Source organism: Clarias gariepinus, chromosome 8 (assembly GCF_024256425.1).
Source record: "Clarias gariepinus isolate MV-2021 ecotype Netherlands chromosome 8, CGAR_prim_01v2, whole genome shotgun sequence".
NCBI lineage: Eukaryota > Metazoa > Chordata > Actinopteri > Siluriformes > Clariidae > Clarias > Clarias gariepinus.
Window position 1 is genome coordinate 10,826,630 of NC_071107.1, and position 26,524 is coordinate 10,853,153.

Here is a 26,524-nt window from a genome sequence, read left to right on the forward strand (position 1 = left end):
AAGGAAAGCAGAATGCATGTGATTCTGCTATTAGTAAGGTTTTAAAAAGTTTCCAAAAAAAGAAGTCAAACATTACATAGCCCTCGATATGGATGGTGTAAAAAGAGCTCGAAGTTTAATCCTGCAGTGGGCTAGAGCGAGACACCTGATCCTTCAACTCAACACCTTTACATTAAGCCCTGAACCACACCCACTTGTGTAATGTTCTTCGACATGCCTTTGGCGTTAGCAACCAAGCCTGTAATTTTTTTTGTTGTGCGAGACAAGTAAAGGTGTGTGTTACTCGACATTGTTTTGGGGTTTCTCCTCCCGGATTTCAGGTTACATTCGGCCCCCTAACATAGGCTCGGCTGGCACTGGGCCACATCGGCTTTTCAGCAACTCAATCAACAACAACGCCGAGCACTGCCAGCGTACATACACCCACATGCTTGCAAATTCTCTTCTTTTGATTTTTTTTCCTTTACACTCCTCACAACACAAACACAAACTGAAAGGCTCATCATGTACCCTTCCTTTAGGTCTATTATGTGTGACAAAACCCCCCACCCACACTAATAAACAAACTTGCACGCATGCACACCGAGACACAAAGTGACTAAGACAGATTCTGCTCACACCTCACTTCTCGCCTATCCCCGCTGCCTCCTCCTGTCTCCGTGGTGACATCTGAGAGAGAAAGGGACGGAGGGTGACAGTGACAAACGTCCGGCCCCCGCACGGCCCTGCCAAGACGAGAGAGACAAATGTTGGTACGCAGGCTCTTTTAACCCACATCCCAGGGAAGGACATCTGCACTGCACCAGATCCAGCGGCCCTGACTTAGGAGCCTTGTTTTTGTCTGATTCTTGCTTTTAAAAAGATAAATATCAGCCTTTTCCTTTAAAAAAAAAAATTCTGCACAGCTCACAGATATATAGGACCTAATATAAACAGAGTGAGTCAGCAAAACTATTATATACTGCTAATGCAGCAACGCGATATTCTTCAGCCTTGCCGATTTCCATCTCGTAATAAGATCTGATAAACGCATGTAACTCATCTAAACCTAGTCTGAGTCTCGGTTCCTGGTTGTACACGTGATCAGACCTGATTTTCCTGATGTTTAATTTAGAAATTTAATCACGCATGTGAAGAAAGAGGGCAGCGCGGTGGCGTAGTGGTTAGCACTGTGGCCTTGCATCCCGAGGGTTGAGGGTTCAATTCACGCCCCAGTGTCTGTGTATGCGGAGTTGTTTTGGTGGATTTTTCTCTGGGTGCTCCAGTGTCTTCCCACAGTTAAAAAATATGCAGATTAGGATAATTGGCGTTCCCAAAATGTGTGTGCGTGCTGCGACGAACTGGCACCCTGTCGAGGGTGTGTACCCCACCTTGTGTCCAAAGTCTCATGGGACAGGCTTACAATTATCCACATATTAGACCTTTAACTCATTATTTACCATTTTCTATCCAATACATCATCCAAAAATAAATGTACAAGAAAAAACTCCTTTCTGAATTCGTCCATCAACTTAACACACACACCAGAAGCCACTATACACTCAGACCAGCTCAGAGGCAAGTCTCTGACTAAATAATACCTGTATAAAAATACAATAAAACGCTGCATACTCGAGTACCCAAGATAACAGCAGTGTGCGGATTGTTCTGCTTCGATTGATCTTAAATTCTGCTTATCCTACATCAGCTGTAGCCTTGCCCATTTGTTTAGAGGAGCTCAGCATTGTTCTTTTACCCTTCTAAAGCGTTCTGAAGGCCTCACTGTTGACTTGCAACCTTTTTTGATTTACAAATCTGTTCGACTGCATCCTGTGGAAGCCCTGACTCAGAAACCCGGAGATGTTAAACATTCCAACACACTAAGTGGAGCTGCATGATTTAATCATTTATGCAATCCAATCAATCTATTGTAGGTCGAGTCAAATAAATCAATCGTTGGTATTAGATATTTTTATATTTTTCAAATTTAGAATCAATTTTTACTTTTTTAATTATTTAATGCAGACTCAGGTGTAAACCTAACGAATTCCTTTATAAATATACAACAGCTTTTGCAGAAAATACAAACTCCTTGTATCTTCTGCAAATACTTGTGTTTTACGAGAGTATCTCCTCTTCTTTTTGCGCGTATGAGCAGTTTACGCTATATAAACCGACACCTACTGGGCCAGAGTGTAAGGCAAAAGATTTGCAGGAAAGAAAGATGAGCGCTTTTTACTAGCCATGCCATTTAAATAATTAACAACAAGTTACATTTCAATGATTGTTAAATACAGTGAAACCTTGGATTGCAAGTAAATTGGTCTGCAAATGTTTTGCAATCAATTTTAACTCCGTGTATGGTTTACCATAACGTTGTGGCCACGTGTTACATGTTGATTTTGTGTCCAAGCTGTAATAGTGCTGGAGATGAATCTGTTTAATGACAATGCAATGACAATTCCGCAAAATCTTCAAAAGGAGGCAAAAGCAAGTGTTATTAAAAAAAAGGATAAAAGAAAAAGATAACAGTTTGCCGACAGACTCTCTGTCAGAGAGCAGAAGTTTCTTTAAAAAGAAAATCAGACATGAAGGAGTATATACAGTATGTATGTCTGAGACAAATCAAGCAGTAGTTTAAAATTTAAAACTGGAAATAAGAGTCCATAGAAAAGAATGCAAAAAATTTAAATATTTTTAGAGTAACACAAGTGCTGTTGAATTGAATTGGAAAATTGCAAAAGCCCCCCAAAAAACTAACTAAATCAACAGTCTGCCTGTGACTCATATCATGTACTGTAATGCTAAACGGTTGTGTTCATGCATGCAGGTTTTTTTTCCCTCAACTCCTGTTTTACAAAAAAAGTCCGCCAGTGACGAGACCATGATGTTAAGGAAAAACATTCACCTTTGCACCCCAGTGAAACTTGCCCCACATTACATAATCAGTAAAGCCTGCTTTCTGTACACATCCCATAGTGTCTACTTGCATGGCACCGCACCCTGCTGTGAGTGAAAGTGATCTTGAGTTCATCTTGGTGAGGTCACTGCTGAGTCCCAGCAGCCAGCTGTCCGTCAGACTCCATCCGTCATGAGGAGTTAGCTTTAGAGTCTAAACGGTAGTTTGGGTCTGGAGGGAGCGCGGAGGCATGCGCCTGCCCCCACCACACCCACCCACCCCCACCCATTAAAGTGCCGCTAAAGTGCCAGAGCTTAGGAGAGCCAAAACTCGTTATGCCTGGCATATGCCGCAGTAGCAAACTTTCTAGGCAAGCTTAAATTTCGGAATCCAGTTTTTTGTTAATTAGCCCGCTCGCTACCCGACATAACAAGCGTATCCCAGACGTTCCAGATAGCTTCTGTGTCTGGCCACAGATGGATAAATGCCCTGACACATTTACAGCCAGCGCAGTGTTGAAAAGCACACTGCTAGCAGCTTGTAACAGACTGGGAGAGCGCCAGGCACCACACATTGCCACCGCATTGCAAAGTCCAGCTCTGAGAAACAGAAATGATTAAGACGTGCTTCTGCACACAGGAGGTGGAGGTTGGGGTGCTGTAAAGCACTCGGTATATAATTTAATTTGTTACTGGGACATGAAATAAATCACGTGTCCGTATCATGACAAAAGTCAGCAGACGCAGCTCAACTATGATAAAGATGATAAAGACTCACTTTTTTTTTCAATTGCATTGTCAATCTATACATATAATAAAACTGTAATGTTTGTGTGCATAAGTTGGTGTGTCTGTACATTGAATATATCTGCAAAGAAATAATTTGAGGGGACGTGAGATAAGTAATAGAACACATTAAGATTTGCCCAAGTTTTTTTCACAGGTGTATTTGGCCGAGCTTGAGGTAACACAGGCTTTGAAGAAGAGAAGATATGCTAATTTGAACTTTAAATGGAAAAAACCCTTGAAAATCAACCTTGAAAAAAATAATTAGTTTATTTAAAAATTCAACAGACGGCGCCGTACGTTTTTTTAAATACGTATTTACGAGTGTGCAATTGAATCCTACTTAATAATAAACGCGATCTTACACATTCATTCCGCGCACTTCATGGTAACATGTACAAAGTTTAGTTTAACAGATTTTCCAAAATTCAACAGACGCCAATGTACATTTTGTAAAATGCGCATAGAAGTGTGCAATTAAACTCCACATAAATTATGTCATGTGCACAGTTAATATAAGTAAGAGTGTGGATGCAAGGTTTGATAAGCAAAAATAAATGAAACGAATCCAACTAGAACAAAAGATTCACACCCATAAATAGTTTGTTGTGGTTCTGGCCGGTACTTCGGTGTGAAAGATAGCCGCTGGTGATAAACGTACACTTATCAGACAACGTAACAGGTTTACTCCACAGCTAGTGTTACTTCATCCCCTAGAAACAAAAGAAAAATATCAACCACCAGGGTAAGGAAATCGATCAGGTAAAAATAAAACTGTAGGCTTTTGACGGCAACGCATTTTGATTCAGCTTTTTTTAAAAAAAAAGGTCATATGCCATGAGACTGCAACAACCTACCCTAGCTAAGCATTTCACAGTGTACCAAGCATTTAATTCTGGCTTTGCTTAAGTGTTAAAAAAAAAAAAAAAAAAAAAAATGCAGCTGTTCCCATGAGGAGGCACTATGCAGAGAAACTGCCACACTTAGTGTACTCGTCTGTGCGCTCCTACAGCCAGCAGATTGGACGGCATACAGAAAAGCCATTAACATCGCCATTTAACTCCACCAATTAATCAATCAGAAGAGGCAGGAAAATGAATTTGGCTGGCGTCTACGGCAGGAATGGCATTTTGGGAGCATTTTTGTACTGAGAGCCCTAGGCACTTCAGATGAAGAGAGAGAAAGAAAGAAAAAAAAAAAGTTAGTGGGTAAACAGTCACATTTGGAGGCTGACCAAACCTATTCCATCTCAGTACATCAGTAAATAAGTGACAAGACAACATCTGCTGCTTCAAGAAAATCTTTAAATGTTTTTTTTTCTTCTTGTTCTTAATGCCATTTACTTATTTTTATTCCTCCTGATTGGCTTACAGCGAATTTCCAGGACAGATTTTTTTTTTCCCTCTACGACAGCAGTAAAACATCTGGAGGAAGATTAGTCCACAGAAGGACCTGGCCGATTTTTTTTTTAAATTTTTTTTAGACAAGGCAATCAAGTTTCCAGTGAAGTCATGTATGGTCGAGGCACAGTACCTTCACCATTAACGAAGAGGCTAACGAACGAAAACACAATCTGCTGGGAAATGAAATGCTGTTTAAATAAACGTGACTGTTAGTTATGTACAGGTCCTGCACAAATTTGATTGCAGCAGTTCAAGGTTATATGAGTCCATTACCGGATCCTTTTTCTGGAGAATAAAAAAAAAAAAAAAAGGACATTGATGGGGCCTAAAATAAACACGCATCTGGGTAAAGTCCACAGAGCTCTGCTACACATTATTTCAAGCTGAGTCAACCCTCAGTGAAAAGCAGTTCAAGTGCAAATAAATGCAAAAACTAAAGCAGCATACATCATATCACAGATGAATTCTTGAACAAGATTGCCAAACAGGTGCTGATAAATTTGCTAAGATAAATAATCATTGTACAGTCAAACAGCAACTAAATGCAGCTTAGCAACAAATAGTTGTGCATTTACATTAGTGCAAATATGCCAAAGCCCAAACCCCAGCCACTGGATGCAGTGCTGATTCCAAACCCAGATAAATATGGGAGGGGTGCATCAGAAAGGGCATCCGGAGTAAAAGCAGGTGCCAAGTTGTTGTGCTAATCAGTTGGTTTGCTGTGGCGACCCCTCGATGGGAGCAGCCGAAAGAATAACAACAACTTAATTAAGTAACAATAACAACAGGCAGTTATTTTAAACCATCAGGTCAGCTGTTCTGGAATAGTTCTTGCAAGAACAGCATCAAAGTGCACTAGCAAAACCCATGATGAAACTGGCTCTCATGAAGACCATCCCAGAAAAGCAAGACCTAAACTTACAGTTGGTGTAGAAAAATTCATTTAGAGTTACCTGACCAAAAATTACCAATTAACAACAAGCATGTCAGATAAGAGCGGCTATGAAGGCTTTACAGAGCATAAGCAGCAGACACGTCTCAGTATTAACTGTTTAAAGGAAATATGCAGTATATTAATATAATATTATACAACATGGCTGTGCAGTGAGTATGTGCAGTAACTACAGAATAGATAATGCTATGAAGTGGACACGGAATATAAGCAGTCAATTTATGTATTGATATAAATTGACTGACAGACAGACAAACAGATATATACATTAAAACGTTGTGACATTCACAGGACAATTACAATGGTGGAAGCCAAGTGTAATTGTGCCAGAGCAGATTCTCCAAAAAACCTAGGAACTTGAAGGGGGGGCGCATATTAAATAAAAAATATATTCTAAAAAAGAAAATTCTGTGCACGCACATGGCCACAGTGTTATAGTAAATAGTATTCGCGTGCACGGATGTTGATTTTGCCAGTAAAAGACGTGCACTAAGACCAAGCAGGGGGGACAATTACCCACAATTCTGCAGCGCAAGAGATGGAAAAAACAGCACAGCGTCAAAACAAGAAGCACATGCGTGATACATGATACTCGGTACTCGTAAACCAAGACTTGCTTATTTTTCTAAGTCAAACCGCGTTACTCGCAATCTGAGTATGTTAATCTGCTCCAACAAATGATTCACAGCAACTTACATGCCTTAATAAACAACAAAGATGTATAGCGTTGCTTGGTTCAAGCTTACTGTAAGTTTCCTTTTCACTGTAGGGACCAGTTAGGTATTGATTATTTTAGAAAATCAAGGCTCATTATTATTACAAGAATATCATATCAAACATGTAAAATTAGTTTAGGGTTTGACTTTAGATGATTATGGTTTAGCAAAAGAAGAAGAAAAAAAGTGATTCCTAAAAGCTAGCTTCTTAAAATCTCATTTGTTTCTAGATGCAGTTTTCGAGTTTCACATATATCCCATCTGTTCCAAACGATTTCGTTTCCTTCTCTCTTTTACTTCTCTCACCACAAATATATATAAAGGGAGGGGTCTATATTTTATTTTATTTTATATTATATATATATATATATACACATACATATACACACACACATATTTACATAGCACATCTGTGCCGTTCTGAGAGGAGGACAGTTTCCACTTCCTGTGCGCTCTCCCTTAGGATAAATTAGCAGAGAAAAAAAAAATCACACAGGAAGGCACAGCAGTTCCACGACAGCAGCTCTCAGCATGCTTTGATCAATCGGATCAATGGAGGTGATCGGCATTGTGAGCTCTGTTCAGGGCCCGTGTAGAGACGGTCTAATTCACTTAAGCCATTAGCTGCGTGGGACAGATGGCCCCGTTGGGCTTTACTTGTGTAGACAAGTGTGGCTTATTAGAGCACAACCATATGGAGACAATAGTGCAGAACAAGTGAGAGACGCTGGTTGAGTACAAGAGGCTGAGTAAGACATGAGGACTAAAGAGCTAGACGTACGTCATACTCGGGTAGAAGGAACACACAAAAAAAAATTAATAAGCATGTGTGAAGAGTGAAGATAACGAGGAAAAGTAGAGAGACCCAGAGACACAGCTATTTCAGAACGCATGCAGCAGAACATGAAGGAAGAGAAAGGGCCTAATTAGGCATAAAAGACACGATATACCTGATACAGAGCAAAAGAAAGCAAGTTTGTCTCACGTGGGCACTGAGCTTTGTAGAAATCATTCGGGTTTGGCTCTAGATTAAGGGCTGCAGTAGTTACACATTAACAGCACACTCGGAATGAATAAACACTGCATCCAGATGCACTGGAGCTCATCCCTTGAACCTGCGCTGGAGCATGTGCACCAAAGGCAGCTTGTGTTACACAAATCCATTTGCAGCTCCATTACTGGCTCCTCTCTTCAACAGACCGTTGTTCACGACCCATCTGGGAGGAAGCATAAGCCAGAGATCTGTTAGATGATTAGGGCAAGTGTGCAAAGAGGTGAAGGGGGAGCATAGGCATTAAAAATAAATAAATAAATAAATAAATAAATAAATATACAGGGACGGTCCTCCTGGCTGTTTAGCAGAGTAAACAGAATTAATCGCCACCCTGATGGTGATTCCATCTTTATTCGGTCGCATTTATTTTCCGTTAAGAAACTCCAAGGATTGTGCGTTTATGCAGGAGGCAGTGATAATGAAGTGTACTGCAGGAAAAGGAAAAAAAAAAGAAAAAAAAAGAATGAACTCGTTTCTTTCATTTTTTTCTTTCCCGCATGACGATGACTTTAACACTAATGTAGTACTTTAACTCAGCAAGTGGCAGAGCTGAAATCACATTACATGAGAGCCAAAAGGCACAATTTCACATTTCCATATGTCTTTTTTTTTTTTTTTTTTTTTTTTTTTTTGCTGTTGCAGAGAACAATACAAGCACCTACAAATTACCTGATCGTGGTGGTTTTGACTCAACAAAAGAAATTTGCTTTTGAAATAACTTAGTAATATTTGTTCATAAAATGCTATCTTTTGTTTTTAAATAATAAAGCCTTGCTTACTCCTAAAATTCTGTTTGCTCAAAAGTTTTTGATTACTTGTCAGTTCTGGCTGCGATTCAAGTGATATTATTATACTCGATCGGATGCATTACTGTTTCCATAGTAACGGCCTTTTTTTTGGGACTGGTATGACAGTAGCATTTTGGTGCATTATATAATCGAGGGTTCAAAAATGTGATATTTTTTAAAACACAAATATAATCATTGTTATAGTCTTGTTTTCTGTGACAAAGTTTATTTTGGGTTTACGTGAGAAAGTTACATTTGTACACTAAAGGAAATTCTTTAGGATGGAGGGTGCTGAGCTTTGCAGTTTCCCCAGTAACAACCAGACATTTCTTTTTTTTTTTTTTTTTGACATTTTAACAAGAGGAAGGCAGGAAAAGATGTACAGTAAGTACATAACATGGCCAGTTTGATGAGCTGGTGACATTAAGTTAAACCCCAAAAAAACATCTGATGATTGAAAATGTGTGGAGGAAAAGTGTATAGAAGAAAAGTGATGTAAAAAATTATCCACATTACAGGTATATTAAAACTTCTGTTGACCACACCGTCAATCAGTGCATTTCGTTCAAGGTTACAGTCTCTGCTGTGCAGGTGTGAACAAGTTACATCACTGCAGTGCGAGCAATAATGGATGCTGCACTTGTGATTTGAACCCGAAGGAATGCAGCGTGATTAGTTTTTTTTTTTTTTGTGGCCTGAGGATGTCTTCTGCCGAAACAACTCACGGAAGAGCATAAACAGAAGCGTTTAGATATCTGTAAACAATACATAGACCGATACTCTAAGTAAATGTGAACATTTTCTAAAGAGAATCATTGTGGGTGAAGAGCCTGAGAGTAAACGTCAACATTCTCAATCGCTGACTTAAAAAAAGTTAAACGTCAACCATGAGCTTATAGTTTTCTGGGATTTACAAAGGCCAGTATTAGAACATTATCAGGAAAAAGGTTAAACGATCAATGGTGAGACGCTTATTAGAGAGCTGAAGCCTCAACTTCAGATTAAACAGATTAGACAACCGGTATACAAAAGCGTTGTGATCTTGCATGACGATGCGCATCCGCACACAACTACCCACCCTCTATCGACACTCTTTAAAAACTTTGTTTAGAGGTGTTAAAGCATCCTCCCTATAATCCTGATTTCACTCCATCAAACTTTGATCTGTTTGAGCCCTAGAAGAATGAAGATTTAATTCTGATGAAGAAATAAAGACAGCGGTGCGTTCGTTGCTCGCAGCTTAGCCTAAAAGATGGATTTTTTTTAATGAGGGAATACAAAAGCCTGACGGATGTATAAAATGTATTTAAAAAGCAAGGAGATTATGTTGAAAAAGTATTTAATTGTCTTTTCTACAAGTTAACATAATTACCCAGAATGCCAGGACAGTGCGGATATTTTTTTGGCTAAGATTTCATACATCAAAAGCTGAGACCATGTGATTAGCACCAAAACCCACATGAGAGAAAGAAATAAAGAATAAAAAATTAAGAACAAAAAAAGAAAAAGACTAATTTTACTTTTATTTATTCAGTCTTGTATTGAGGACTATATGGTTACTGAATTGAAAGCCAATAGGATGGATTTTCCTGTCCTCAAATAACACACTGCTTCCATCTCTGGCATTTCCTTCATTCATTAATAATCACCACAACAGCAGCTTTATTATTATTATTTTTTTTTAAAGAAAACACATCTCTCAAAAGTGGAGGACTACAGAGAAACGAAAATTCTACTTCTAGCTTTTTTTCCCCTGCCAGGCAAACCAAATTTCATCACCTGTAGATCAAGAGATCTGCTAAGACCCCCTCGCCGTCCTGAAATGATTTCCTCCTCTACAGCTTCAACATTACACAGACGTCGCTGAGCGTGCCAGACTGACTGCTGATTAAGCCACAGCAACCTCTGTCCACATCACAAAAGGCCGTGCTCTCAGCCGGGGAAGCGCAGCCTTGTTTCCCTCTCTCTCGTTCTCTCTCTGTAGACACCTTGTTATTCTTTATTTGCAGATAGATGTTCCAATATGGATGCTCATTTTCCCCTCTTGCGGCTGCGACACCACAGCAGTGTGTCAGCATTATTTTTAGCTGTGATTTGTTAGTTAGACCGTGCCAAGATTATCACAGGTTATAGGGTCTATATGTTCCCCTGAGCACGAGATGAGCATTAGGAACTTTACAGACTGCCGAGTCTGCTGCTTCCACAAGCTTTAGATTATGAGAGGTATGGCGAGACACTTATCCGCACCTAGCCACCGCGCATATCCTATAACCCTGACATTGCAAGTGTCTCAGTCACACCTTTTCTCTCAGCAGAGGAGGAATCATGTCTCGAGTTAAACATTAGGGAGACAGAGAAGGGGGCTAAAACAATCTCAGGATAAAGACAAGTCTAGGACCGAGTTTGCTCCGGCTAACGCCACCACCGGCTTCATCACCCGGTATCGACCAGCTTTTTTTTGTGCTAACCAGCCGCCTGACGCTTGTTTGTCCAATCCTCTCGTCCAATTAAATTCCACCCAGGCTGCTGCAGCTGCTTAAAACCTTCTTGCTCTCAGCAGCCAATAAAAGCTGCGGTGTCCATCTGAAGATATGTCAACTACTAGAGTCGGCTTTTCTCCTAACCAATACGGATGTCGTGTTATTTTGACACTTTGGCCTTATTGTTAATCTGCCTCTAACAAACAAATCAGCCTAATAAATTGCCACCTACGGAGCTCACGGCACAGTTTCGAGGGGTTTTCACAACGGGCTGATTTCTTGTTTGAAAGCAATTATGACTACTATCTACCATTATGAAATAGCCTCTGCCTTAAAAAAAAAAAAAATATATATATATATATATATATATATATATATATATATATATTATTTTTTTTTAAAGACGACATAAGAGTGTGAGGGACAAGGCAGACTCACTGATGCAAGTATAAAACACTACACATTTAAAGCCTTTTCTTACGTTTTCTTTATAGAGAGCCATGCTGGGAGGCATTTTTCTGAGGGCAACTGATAAAAGATTAGCCACATACAACTACACAAAAGAAAATGCTTCGAAATACAGGAGAGGGACTTTTTTTTTTTTTATGAAGCCGACTAGGGGGCCAAATCTAGTGGAACTCCCTGAGGTAATTAATCCATCAACAGAGCTCTACGCTAAGCTTTTTTTGCCAAATAGTTCTGGGGCTCTCAATCAGGTAAAAACAGACAAAATGCTGAAAAATGTACAGGCACAATAGGCACATACTTTTGATGTGGGCAGAAGTGTTTTTTTTTGTTTTTTGTTTTTTTCCTAAAATATTCACTTCTGCATTCTCAAACTGGCACTTCGCTCATTCCCTATTACTTAATTATATTAATTATTTAATGCCTGGGATGTTCTGACAGCTTCTTGTGGTATTTACTACAGTACTTTCTTGTCTGTGATGTTAAATTAGTAGCAAAAACACAAACCCCCTCCATCTGCCTTGACAGAATCTTAACTTCATGTTTTTTCCCCAATTTTTACTTCTTTCTACATTGTTAAACCACGCTAAAGGCATCCAAAATATGCAAAAATCTCCTTTGAGCAGTTGATATTAAGATCAATCTGATACTTATGCTCTGTAAAGCATTCATAACAGCTCTAATCTGAGGAGCTGTTTGTTAATTGGTGATTTCTGAGGCTGGTAACTCTAAATAAACTCTTCTGCAGGAAAGGTCAGGTTTGGTCTTGCTTTCCTGGGATGGTTTTCATGAGAGCTAGTTTCATCATGGTGCTTGACGGGTTTTGTAAATTCCCTTGACAAAACTGTTTTTGCAAGAGCTGACCTTTGGTTCTTAAAATAAACACCTTACTCTTATTGTTACCTAATTACTCAATTCCATATATGTGTTATTTTATATTTTTTGGGGGAATAAAATCGAGTATTGTTCTAGAATGTATAAAATAAATCCAAAGTTGTGTCCAGACCAAAACAACAAAATCCTAATAATCTGTTTGCTGACATTACTAGGAGTGCTGACAATCTGATGCGTTAAATATTATGTACAAAAAAAAAAAAATCAGTTTGCAACTTAAAAAAAAAAAGAACTGTATGAGTAAAGTTTGCAATATGCTCTCTAAAAAGTTAATAGTATATTTTTTTCACCTACTATTTTTAACCATATAAAGCTGTTCTAAAAACACAATATTTATTTAATAAAACTTCGATTTTCTGACCTTGATTTTTAGACTTGTACAAGTATAGACTTGTGTATCAAAGAAATAATATCAAGTTAGTGTGCTGGACTTCACAAATCAAACTTTGGTCTCTCCAGGTGGTCAAAATTTAACTTAAAAAAAAATAAAAAATCAAATACCATCACAACACTCTGCACCCTAATCAATTCAGATACAACCTGCAGCAGAGTCTGTGACATGGTGGAGTGTAAAGAGAATTATGTAAACCTAACCAGCGTTAGCGAGGGAGCTTTAGGGTTAACAGTACAGGTATGAACAAGAGCTGGGGGCCACTGGAACGCAACAAAACCTCTAACAGCAGGCATTATGGGCTGAGCAATCAATCAGACACAGTTCAAAGCAGATCGTGAAGCGCTGCCTGCTGCAATAATGGATCGGTGTTATTTCTACTGCATTGCATTATTATAAACGAAGCTGATCACTTAAAAAAAATCACTACTTCTAAACATACTGTAAAAATTATCGATCAAATTTAAAAATAAACAAATATTTCAGAAAATAAATATGGTAAAAAAATATTTTTTTTAATAAATGTATGACAGAACAAATGGAAAAAAATTCATAAGGAAAAAAAATAAATAATGTAGGCTCATGTAGACTCTTGGATTTTGCATGAAAATAGAAAAGAGCGAATGTACTGTAACAAAGTTACCAGAGGAACTCTTAATCTCCAACATGTTCAGAAAAAAATCATATCCGTTTGAAAACTCTTAAATACAGATGGGTGCAGGTTTATGAATGAAACGGATAGGAGGTTTTACTGAGCATTCTGGAGAATATGAATTCTTCCGGTAACTTTATTAAATAATTTATTTCATAATTTTAAAGTTATGTTTGGAAATAGTGGATGGTTTTGTGATTAATGCAGACATGATGGTCAGAAATAACATTTGTGCTAAAAATAATATGGTGCCTAAGATTTTTGCACAGTATTGTATGCGTGTATTGGACGGGTGCATACTGAAGATGCCAGTCTAAACAAAATGTCAGCATCATGCCAAAAGGGGGGGGATATAACAATCAGCAGAGGCACGCAGGCTTTTTACAGTCTCCAGAGATGATGAAGAAAGTGAAAGCGAGAACAATGAAAAGAAAACCGCAGCCGTCGGCCAGGATGTGAGAAAACTAGTTCATCATATCAGGACCTTAGAGAGCAGTACAGTTGCGAGGAGATTTGTTTAAGATACTCTCATGCTATTACTGGGCTTTATATTTACCTACTTTACTGCGTACAGACGTCTGACCTTTGAGTAGTATCTGAGCATTTTTATTTTAGAATATCATCAAGTCATGGTAAGTCTTTTTTGACTGGGTTTTGTGATTTTTTTTCTGTAGCCAATACAACAACATTATTCATTATGCACATTTCTTTTCGGGCTCTTTTTCTTCACAAATCTGCATTGTAGAAAATCTCTAGAAACACAGCACAGTCCTGCTTTACTCAACAGGTCAGAGAGTTTACTCAAACATGCTTTCAAAAACGCTGCAACCTGTTCACTCTTGCTCAGAGAATACACATTTCACTTCCTTGACCAAAAAAAAAAAAAAAAAAAAAAAAGGTTCCAGTGTGGGAATAATTTACGCCCCCCACCTGCAGTAAATGAGGACGGGACAGACCCCGATTCACCCAGCTGTGTTTGAAACATTTGCTCCCACTAGAAGAGGCTGAAGTTCACATGCTGACATTTCCCAACTGACATGAGCTTGGCCTCTCATGCTAATGCTACAACATGTAATTAATACTCACCCACGCACAGGCAGACAGAGCACAGGCCACTGAAGGTCTCTCAGACAGCACTCTCCATCCTTTCAGTAGCAAAAGCAAAGGTGAGATTTCAGAAAGTGTTAAAAGCGTACGTGCGCACACACAAACACTGACTTCTTTTTATATCCTATCCTGAAGAACAGAAGTGACGATTTGCTCTCGTTGCTGCTGCAAACGCGTTTGTTTCCCGCAGAGCTTACCACTCTTACTCTCTCCAGTGAGTTGTGGCAGCATAAGAGCTGTACCTTGACCTGTCACTCACTTCAGGGAAGAGCAGCCTTGACAAGGGAATGCAAACGGAGGAGAAAATGCAGAGGCACGTTTCTTTCGACTGAGCATTTCGCATGCTGGGAGGAGAATCTATTAGAACAGACAGACGTAAGTATCGCACTGATCTGCACGGGTCCCCACTCGACTGTTTATTATTCCAAAGAAACAAGTGTGTGTGTGCGTGCATGTGTGTGTGCAGGCGCATGTGTAGGAAATAGGGGGAGGGGGGTTTCAGTAACAGTAATCCACTGAAACCCCCTCACTGAACACCACGAAGAAAAAAAAAACAGTATCAGAAAGTGGGTCAATATTTTATTCAAGAGCAGCATGAGCTTTTGAATAACAAGTCAAAAATGCCTGGTTCCAACAGTGACACTCATGTTTAAATTGAATATATACTGTATACCATGCACCTTACATAGGTAATCTGAGGCATCCTCAAAATTAAAGTTTTAAGGAGCTTTAAGAAGACCCATGAATGAGGTGTCAAATCGTGCGGCTTATTTGGGAATTGGGTGCTATGACTTTTCTAGGAGGTGGGCGGTAACCTCCCCAAAAAGTTCCACAGACTTAACACATTGAGATCAAATTTGACAGGGTGTAGTGCAGAGCGAGAGTTTTGTAGAAAGACAAAATTCACCACATATGTATAGGTTTGCAAGCTGTGTCAGTACATACCCTGCAAAATAACCTGCAAAAGGGTATAAGTTGCAACCCTGCACATTGTTGTGCGGCTCATACGGGAATAGGGTGGTATGATTTGCCTCCGAGGGGGCAATTGTATAACCCTAAAAATCTCATAGATTTAATAATGAAAACAATTTTGATGGATACTAGCACAGAACAAGAATTTCGGAAAAAGATAAAATTTACCACATTTAAAGAGGCTTGCAAGCTGTGTCAGAACATACCCCGCACAAGGGTAATAATTTTACCCCGCGGACGCAAGAGGTGCTCCATTGACTTAATCACCATAATGGTGATTTTGGCTTGTAACTAGTCCTGTACCGTTTGTCGTATACAGGGGTGCTGCTAAGGATTTTGGGCCCCATGAAAAGAATCTTGACAGGGCCCCCAACACAGCTGAGACTTTTTTTCATATTAATTTACATAAAATCATGCGCTTTTATGGTATTTTGACTATTATTCTCATATATTTAAGTCAATCAGACAATTAAACTCCATCCCATGTCCACACCGGTAATTTGTCCTCTGTAATACTGCACATTAAACTAATACTGATAGCCGAATGAAACAAGGCGTCATTTTGACCGTTTTGAAATTTGCATATTCAATAACTTTGTCTAAATAAATCACAAAGCCTTGCTGCTCCCTGACTTTTCCTAAAACTACATGAATTTTTATTGAAACTAGTTTAAATATTTGTGTAAATAAATATTTAAACCGTAGGCTACGATCATTGTCACACGGGCGGTCCACTAACAATTTAGTCCTACTTACAAACCCACCTTTTCTTCTGAAATATTGGATAACATACTGTCGACCCTTTGCCCCTTTCACTTGTCTTATTTTTTTCCCTTCCCCTTTTTGGCTTCCAGATTTTTGAGGCATTTTTACTTCTGTCGGCACTATATGTGAAGTCAAGCTGTTGCCTGGATACAATTTGGGCAGACTGAACCATTTTATGATAATCAAGAGGGGGAGAGGGGGTCACGGACATTTGTGTTTCCTAAACAAACACATTTTTTGACACCAGGAAACAGCAAATAGAATAATTTTAAGCTAATAATTTTTACTATTAGCACCACAATTTTATTGGGGGCTTCACTGGGCCCCCTCTCAGTCATGGGCCCCGAGAATCGTCATTGTTTACCCCCTGGTTGTATACACATGAAAGATAGGTCAAATCGTTCAGATCATTCAGTAACGGGGTGGTTAACATGACTTTTCTTAAGGGTGGGTGGGAATTTGCCCCAGCAGGGGGCAATTAGCATATAATAGAAACTTTCATAAGAACTTTGAAAATGAACTACACTATGGATCCCACTGTTGTAGAAACACGGAGGATGGCTCATTTCAATCAAGCAACCAATCTGTCTTCCACATTTATCAAGATGCTCATAATCCACACCCCCGACATCATCATAAGCATGTGGCTAGCATGATGCTAACAATATTAGCATGATGCTAGCATGATGCTAACAATATTAGCATAAGGCTAGCATCATGCTAACAATATTAGCATCTGACTAGCATGATGCTAACAATATTAGCATGTGGCTAGCATGATGCTAACAATATTAGCATTTTGCTAATAACATGATTAAGCTGTTCCCAGCATGATGTTAGTGTGATTAGCATGTTGCTATCATGATTTTCATCTCATAAGCATGTTGCTTGCATTATTGCCAATTAGCCTGACCTGCATGTCTCTGGACTGTGGGAGGAAACCGGAGTACACGGAGGAAAGCTTTCCCAGAAGAGTTGAAGCTGTTACATCTGCAGGGTGGGTCAACATTACACTGTATTGATTGAGAATTGGATGGTACTCAGATTCGTATGCATTCAAAGGCAGGCGCGTGAATACTTTTGCCAATATATATATACACAATATAAAATATTATAAGGATATAAAGATAATATTTACATCACCCTGATTTTTATACAGTGTAATTTCCCTCAATGACACACTGGCGCAGTGGTTAGCACGGTGGCCTCATACCTCCAGGGTCAAGGGTTTGATTCCCACCTCGGAGCCTCCTCTTTTAGTCCAGCAACATACAGAGAAGGCTAACTGACGTTTGCAAATTGCCTGTATTATGTGTGTTTTTGTTTTCTGTTCTTTTATCCACTACATATACACACACACACACACACAGAGCACAGACACTGCATAGTTAATGTGATCTATAAGGTGATTAAAGCCGAACGCGAAAATTTAAAAGGAAATGACGAGGAGATGGTTTTTATCCAACACTCCAGCATGTACAGGCACATCTGCATTGGAAATCAACAGAGCAAGGAAAAATCCAATGAGTCACCGTACTACAGACGACCCTGTGTTTGTGTGTGTGTGTGTGTGTGTGTGTGTGTTGGAGGGGGGAGCAGAGCGCTGTTCATTCTGGTCTCATGCCTGCCTCATAATGAGCACGGCGGTATTTTGGACATTTCAGCCAAACCCGAATTTCAGAATGCTCCCCACAAGCACACAATTTAAATGATGCATTGATTTAAATGCTGCTAAATATATATAATTTCCAATAATGTGCAAGGACAGCAGGAGCTGACCCACATGCATAAAAAGCAGAGTAATACTGTATAAGCGAAATGTTGGTGTCACAACAGTTAAAGCACCAGAACTGACCGTTCTCTCACAGGAAGCAGGTGTGAACACACTATTGGCAACACCATTGGATATATCTCTCAAATACACACACACACACATATACACACACAATACCTGGCAAGATGTTGCAGCTATTCAGACTTTTAAATTAAATTGTACAGATTTTGGAAGCAGGAAATGGGCGACGCTTTGATCAGGCTCCAGTTTAATCCTCTAATTTAAAAAAGAACAAAAACAGTTTTAAGCATCCAGAGTGATTTGAATGGATTTCCTATACAGCTATCTGATGTGTTGGCTAGCACTGCTGTGAGAGACTGAAATTAAACGCAAGCAAATAAGAGCCAAGTTGTTTACTGAAACCACAGAGTTTAGTGCACGCTCCGGTATAAAATATGAGCCTCGTTTATCATTCATGCTTGTGTTCTGTCATTCATCATTTATCATTCACACCACAACGCTTGCTCGTTCGCTCCTCTTCAGGTGCTCACTCCGGCATGCTGTGTGCTCTTGTGCTGGACTAATTCGAGTTTCCATAAAATACTCTGAAGCTTAACAGTCCCCAAAACCTAAGAAGTTTTCAAACAACTGTTTTAACTTTGCAACAAATTTTTAATTGGGTGTAGCTTCTTAGCTATTAAAAAAACAAAAACATAAATTACAACTTTAGCTTTGTCTAATTCCTGGTGTCTAATTCATGTGTAAAAATTATTCCTCATGCTCCCGGAAACACTCTTTCACAATTTGAGTCCTGAAGAAGAAATCTGGGAGAAAAGGTCCACAAAAGTGATAACCTTGACTTTTTATCTTTTATTGCCTCATCACGTTTCTGAGTCTGGACCTGACCAACTGGAGCGACCCAGATCACAACACTGCCTCTAGAGGCTTGTACAGTGGCCACTATGCATGATGGTTGCATCGCTTAATGAGACACACACATACATACACACACACAGCAGAACAGACATAACTTGATGTTAATGCGTGTCTCTTCTTTTGTCATGTCGACTATCGTCTCAGGTTACTGTTAATAAAAGGGTACTCGGTCTCATCTGTCTCCATCTCCCATCTTCCCCCATATTATTAGTCTAGCACAGAAAATGAATCCTTCACCTTCTCAGCAGGAAAAAAAAGGCCAACGTGTACAAGCAAAGTCAGAGTGTGAAAGATCTGCAAACTCATGAATGTACTATATTTGAACACGGACATCTGTTCAGTTTGGTGCATCTATGTCTCTGTTTCTGTGCTCTTCCTCTAACAAAAACCAGGCAGGGTGTATGCACCTGAAGCTGAGATAAAAGTCACGATGATGTCTCATGATGGCTACACCACCACCACCATATCACCCTCTTCACGCTCTAGCTTTAACTTGTAATTAAAACGTGACACCAGCAGGTTGACTTCCCTTTAATCTGAGTAGCAAAGAACAAACATATTAAACTGGCTGAAAAATGTACAACAGACAAAAAGACAAAAAAAAAAAGAAAGAAAAAAAGATAAGGTTTAAGGTGTGTACCCTTCTTACCCTGATGCACCAATGACCTGGAATAGGCACAATCTAAACTCATCAGACCACATGACCTTTTTCCATTGCTCTAAAGTCTAATCTTTAGTTTCTCAAGCAAATAAAAATCTATTTTAAATGGCGACACAGCTGTTCAGTCACAATCCTGCAAGTTCTTGTCGCACTGTGTGTGGAAATACTCCTTTTTTTCACAAAGCTATTAGACATAGCTGTGATTTTGGACACGGCTTCACTAAATGCTGATCACTTTCCTTCCTTTATGGAAATGGTGGATGATTCACCACTATCCTTCCATGATCATGTTTTAGACAATTTTCCTTTATACGTTTTTTTTTTTTTGCTTAATGCAGGCCGATAATGTGACGGTTGTCCAGACAGTGCATGAATTAGCTATAGTTATAAATGTATATATATATAAACGAGTGACGTAAGTGCAGCATTGAGAATAGGACACAGCTTGAAAATGAAGTAAGACTACAGAAATTGGAGAATATGTGGAAATGCACCCTAGGTGTCATCAGGTAAGCCTACACTTACTGACTTCAGCTCTGTGTAATCCTTCAAGAAAATATGAAACCTGAACTAACAACGGGGATAGGAATGGGGGGTTGTATTAAAATCCCACTCAGACAGTAGCACACAGGAATTGAACGAGGCAACACGAAGCTGTGAGGCAGCAATGCTACCTGCTGTGACAACACGCTGCTGTGAAGTGTATGCTTTAAATAAAAAATAAAGACGGTGTTATAAAGCCGATGCCGTATACAGAATATAACTGTACAATTTTGTTCAATCAACGACTTCTTGGATTTTTTTTCTGTTTGACCTTTTACTATTAAATAGAAGACCATCAGAATGACCAAGGAATTTTTTACACATCAACGATGTGTATGTTTGCATTAACAGACGTGTAAGGGAGACGTGTTGCGATACTGCTTGGCAAACCGGCTAATCGATCCTGGAACCCTAATAAAATGGTCTTGAACCAGCAACTCAACTAATAAAACAAACTTATGGTTGGTTTGTTTTTCGTCTTAGTAATCATCATACCTAAAGAAATAAAGGAAGGCTTAAAAGCCAAAAATGTTTCTCAGGCCCAGCAGTTATGAGATGGTCCTAAAAAACTTGGTCCAGTGTCTTCTGGACAGCTGGCTGCTTGTTTGGAAACAGGCGAATCTATACACACAGGGAGAGCAAGTACTACAGTGTGAAGATGAGCAGCATTCATGTTAATCCTGTCTTAAGAATAACACTAAGGATCAACACACTGAGGGTGTTTTCACATTAAGCACAAACGATTGACACAGCAGCAGATTGACAGACGGCACTGATGGTGACTTCTTCCGTTCTCAGATACGGTATGGTATGCGACAAAATATACAGTATCAAAACTCACGCATCTCGGACACACATTCGCATTTGTCAGTGAGGCGAAGCTTTAGATTCGCGTGTTTCCAGGAGTAAAAAGGCAGTTGTGTTGTGCAGTTGTTGGAAAAAAGTCTCAACCCAGTCTTACACCACCTGATGCCTACTTGTGTGGGGAATGTGAAAGGAGAGTGTGTTCAACTGTAAAGATCTGCCAGGGCGCCGCCTGCATTACGCATCCCCTTTTGCAGGACTCTGCTGCAATCTTTGTTCATCAGGGTTGAGCGTCCCTCAGAGTCGTGAACGATATAAACATGAATGTCTACAGCAAGGCGGTGCATACACTTACATTATGCATACCGCGGTAAATCAACACACTAATAATGTGTATACGTTAGTTTCTTTTAGGAAAAATAAATCTTTCTTTAGCGCAAACTGTACGATGGGCTTATCTTTATATCTGATTCTACCCGAGCCTGGAATGATCGTGTTCTCACTAATCAAAATGAACCAGACTTTGGGGTCAAGTGTCCTCGGGAACAATCCCAACGATTTCCCTAATGTAAAAAACGTCCAGAGACGCACACACACCACACTCAGCAGGATAGACATAATTTGATGCTAACGTGTGTCTCTTATTTTGTCACGTCGACTATCGTCTCAGGTTACTGTTAATGAGTGGGTACTCAGTCTCATCTGTCTCCATATTCTTCCATATTAGTCTAGCACAAGGAATGAAACCTGCACCTTCTCAGCACAAAAAAAAGCCACTGCATACAAACAAAGTCAGAGTGTGAAAGATCTGCAAACTCATGAATGTACTATATTTGAACACAGACATCTGTTCAGTTTGGTGCATCTATTTCTCTGTTTCTGTGCTCTCAGATTCCCTCTGACAAAAACAGGGCAGGGCTTATGCACCTGAAGCTGAGATAAGAGTCATGATGCTGCCTCATCACCACCACCATATCACCCTCTAGCTTTAAATTCCAATTAAGATGTGACACCAGCAGGTTGACTTTTCTTTAATCTGAGTAGCAAAGAACAAACATATTAAACTGGCAGAAAAATGTGCGGAAAAAAAAAAAGAAGAAACATCTGGACAAGGTGTGTACAGCGACAACGCGTCTGTCAAAATATTTGCCAACGGAAAAATATTATTACCCTAATAAATAAACAACACTTCCTCATAATCTGAGGAGCCTGAATTCAACTGCATTTTCATTACTTTGCTCTACGGGCAGCAGGAAAACTATTAACACAACAGCTGGATTGAGGCGGAGGGGCAGGAGAGGAGAGAACAGGGGGAAGGGAGATGATGAGTGAAAGAGAAAGCAAGACAGAGCAAGACGGACCCACACAGACAGGGAAAAAAAAGACAGCGATATTGACAGACATACATAGAGCGAGAGAGAGAGTAACAGATATGAATAAACACATGAGATGATAAAATTGCTAGGAAGAAAAAGAGCAAAACGAGTGTGATTGCTTAAAATGATTTTATAATCACACTTCATCATTTCCCACACAGTCACACAGCAAGAAGTCATGACACATTAAAAAAGATATTTGGGGGGGGGGGGGGAGATAAAACAGGGACTGAATTTTGTTTCGATTTCTTATAATGATGCGTTTCTTCCCCCTCATTTAATGCTCAGCATTTCCATTTCAGTTTTAAAAATGAGATTTCTAGCGGGATTACGTCTTACCTCAGCAGAAACGGGAATAATCTAATGCCTGGGAAACGTGTGGTTTATGTAGGAGGCAGGCCTGTCAGTCAGAGCGCCCATAACCAGAGCAGAATCACAGGGGTTTGTGTTTTTTTTTTTTTCGTGCAAGGCTCGCTCTTCTAACACGATCAGAGGCAGACGGGATCAAAGATGGCTGACACAGGTTAGTCTGAGGGAGATAAGAAAAGCACAGCTCACTGGCAAAAAACAAAAACAACATGCGGCCACTGATTGAGTAAAGAAATCATGTCATGACCAGTGAGTTATTTATTCAACACACACACAGAAGAGGAGCTTATCCACACACATTAACACTCTACAGAAATCCAAAAGCACTACAGACATGACACACCACAATGCTTCTATAATTCACCGGCTTGTTGTTTTGCTTTAGCTCTTATGATAATGGGCAGGTAGGAAAATATCTCACAATAGTTCTCCTAGTCCACTTAGAAAGCCAAAGACGAAAGCCAAAGACAAAAAACAAAACAACAAATATGCTAATATTGAGTGAATAGACTGCCAAGGCCAAGGGTGCTTCAAACAAAAAAGTATATACATGGAATTGTCCTAATGTACAGACGCCAACTTTACAGTTTTATTATATGTAAGATAGATAGATATGAGAAACAGTCTAAGTATTAACTGTCCAATCCATAAGCCAATCCATGCTTGAAAAACTTCAAAAGTTTTCACAATTCCTCATGACCATAAATGGTTTTCCACTACTGAAATAATTAAGTTGACGTAAGCCTAACACTGATACACACTTCCTCTCCTGAGCAATTAGTAGTGCTAATAGTCCAATAAAAATTCTAAAGTAACTGTAGAAAGAAAAAACATTATTGTACTTTTTAATCAAGAAAAACCTTAGCTCTATAGTTCGATTAAAGCACCAATACGGCAGACAAGCTGAAGTATCTTTTAGTATTTCCCATTCCAAGAGCAAGTGATTTGGAGAGCGTACAGGGCTAAAACACAATGACGAAACCTGGAGCACTTGGAGCCAAAATTGCTGACTAATGCCTCTAAGTTTTTTTTTTGCGGGTTGATAGGGCTAGAAACATAAAAGACAATAAGATTTTAACAATCCAGAGTTAAATATTTTCACTAACTATGTGTAGACCCAAATTTTTTTCTCTCTCTCTCTCTTTTTTTTTTTTAAATGATCAGTTCCAAGGTCTGGGTGCTTACATCTTTTTGTTTGGCGACATTAAAATAAAATGAGCTGCTGCTTTGCAAGCTGTGCCTTGAATTCAGTAGGTTATGCAACCAAGAACTGAGTAATCACAAATAAATATAATTCATGACTAAGTACCAGATTTTTTTTCCACGCTGCATTATTTGAATAGTTTGGGAATTAACTGTATTACTCAGCCCTAGTGTAAAACATATTTAAATGCTGACTTCGACAAACAGCTGTGCACTGGAACACAGCTGGATCACCATCATACAGTATGTAGGCTCTGACGACGAGCATGCTAGCATTTAGGATCATCTGCCAGACATGGGGGAATAAAATAAAATAATGGCAAAGACTTCGTAAAAGTTAAAAATGTAAGAGGGGAATGCATTCCGCACCAACAGATCAATCACAGGTTTGGTATGTGCACGATTCAGGCTTCCTCCACATGCAGCACTGTTTCCTTTCCTTTGAGAGAAGAGCTAAATATTTACTCCCATCCTCTGCCATCCGTGTCCGCACCATTCCAGCTGCACGGCCATAAATCACTATCTTTGAGAAGCATTTGTAGCCTAAGTGACCCTTAACCGGCTTTATATGCGTCATGGGAAGAAGAAATGTTTGCTGCAAATCCAGGAACTGGGCTTTGGGAAGACAATCCACACCCACCTCTCAGCCACTCCAGCAGTTTCGATGCTTATAAGCATTACATCCTTCCTTTGCTAAACCTTCACTGTGTAAAAGAGTGCCATGAATCATGCGTAGCACTGCCTTGTGTTGATTTTAAGTTGAGCAATTTCGCAACATGGACAGTGCCATGTCTTTCTCTACCATGTGGATTAATCTGATCAGACTTGACAAGGACGTCCCAAACCGCATTCTGTTCACTAAATAATACCCTTAGAAATTGCACACTACTGATGCTATTTAGCATGGGCTAAAAACATGACAGACTTCGACCTGCAAAGTCTTCAGAGAATAAAAACATCCCTGCAGGCATCAGAGTGACCAGTTCGTTTTACCGGGAGGTTGTCAATTAGTTAGCACTTGTTTTGAATTCAAGGTTTATTCTACGGCATCAACAGTACAGATCTAGAGAGCTAACATTACCACATGAGCAAAACCCTAAACCGTGAAAAGGGTAAGGCTTTGCTCAGTTATAGTCAGTACACTGCTCAGGCACTGATCATCTGTCTTGAAACAGCTTCAAGGAAAAAGGTTTTCCTGTTGAGAAACCTGCGGAAATCCTGGGGGGGTTGAATATTCGTCTTTACTACTTTAAGGCATGATGTGGGCAACTATTCAATGATTATATATCCTGGTACATAACCAGTCAAAAAGTTTGGACACACCTTCTAACTCTATGGTCTTTCCTGATTTTTATTCCTTTCTACATTTGTAAAGCAATACAGAAGGCATCCAAAATATGCAATAATCTCCTTTAAAAAGTTGATATTGAGATGTATCTGCTACTCATGCTCCGTAAAGCTTCATAACGCCTCTAATTTTAGCTGCTGTTTGTTAATTGGTGATTTCTATGGTAACTCTTAAATGAACTTCTCTCCAGCAGAGGCAAGTTTTGGTCTTGCTTTTCTGGGATTGTCTTCATGAGAGCCAGTTTCATCATAGTGCTTGATAGGTTTTGCAAATGCACCTGACAGTACTGTTCTTGCAAGAACTGTTCCATAACAGCTGACCTTCGTGTCTTAAAGTAACAACTCACTGTTATTTAATTGCCTCATGCCATAGGTGTTATTTGAGCATTTCATAGTTTTGAAATCTCCAGTACTGTTCTAGAAGGAATAAAATAAACTCAATCTTTTCTCGTTGATGAACTGTCATAATTCTAGGTGTAAAACGTCCCAAATGATTTCGAACCACATAGTCTAGTGGCTTTAAAATTATTTTTATTTGCTTATTTTCCTAAAGCTCTAAACCCTCACCTTTATCCCTGAGCTACTCATGAGTTTATGTACGCTTGGACATTTGTTACACATAACTTTTTTTTTTTTTTTTTTTTTTTTAAACCATTCCAGGTCTATCGTTTATTATCTAAATGTTTTATACAGAGAATGTAGCAAACGCTTTTTATTAATTAATTTGGTTTTTTTTTGGTATTTATTGCTGGGACCCCTGGTGAAAAAACTGTCAGATAATGACCTTGGTTAGCAGTTAAAGGTGAAATTTACAGGAAAAAGTCACACAATTAAAATAAAACTATGCAACACGCGGATATTCAGGACAGCGCTGCAATTTGTGACTTCCCTGGTGTTAAAGTTAAAAAGTGCATGAATTAGGTGAAGTAGCCAAAAAAATAAAGAGGACTGATAGAATGCGCTTTCATCCCTAAATAAAAATAAAGGAATCAATAAAAACTTAAAACTAAACTTAAAACTAAACTTAAAAACTATAGTCTTCTCTAAGTTTCTCTTGAAAAATGATCTTTCGAAAAAAAAATTAATAAATACATTTTGCAGTGTTGTTTTAAAAGTAAACGCCTGGAGTTGCTATGATGTCAGTCAGTTGTGTATAATCTTATCCATTAGTGTTGTATTTCATCCTTATTTATACTTGTAATATGTAGG

The 26,524-nt window shown here is 39.2% G+C and overlaps 1 protein-coding gene across 7 annotated transcripts in view; it reads right to left on the reverse strand.

Moving 5' to 3' along the window:
- ndst2a (N-deacetylase/N-sulfotransferase (heparan glucosaminyl) 2a) overlaps positions 1-26,524 on the reverse strand; it is a 150,813-nt gene that overhangs the window by 75,418 nt on the left and 48,871 nt on the right. The window contains exon 1 of one of the 7 annotated variants that reach the window (XM_053501550.1): positions 621-638. The exons of the other annotated variants lie outside the window; for them this stretch is intronic. The gene's annotated coding sequence lies outside the window, so the exon portion shown is untranslated. Of the gene's footprint in view, positions 1-620; positions 639-26,524 lie in introns of those variants that run through there. 7 annotated transcript variants of the gene reach the window in all.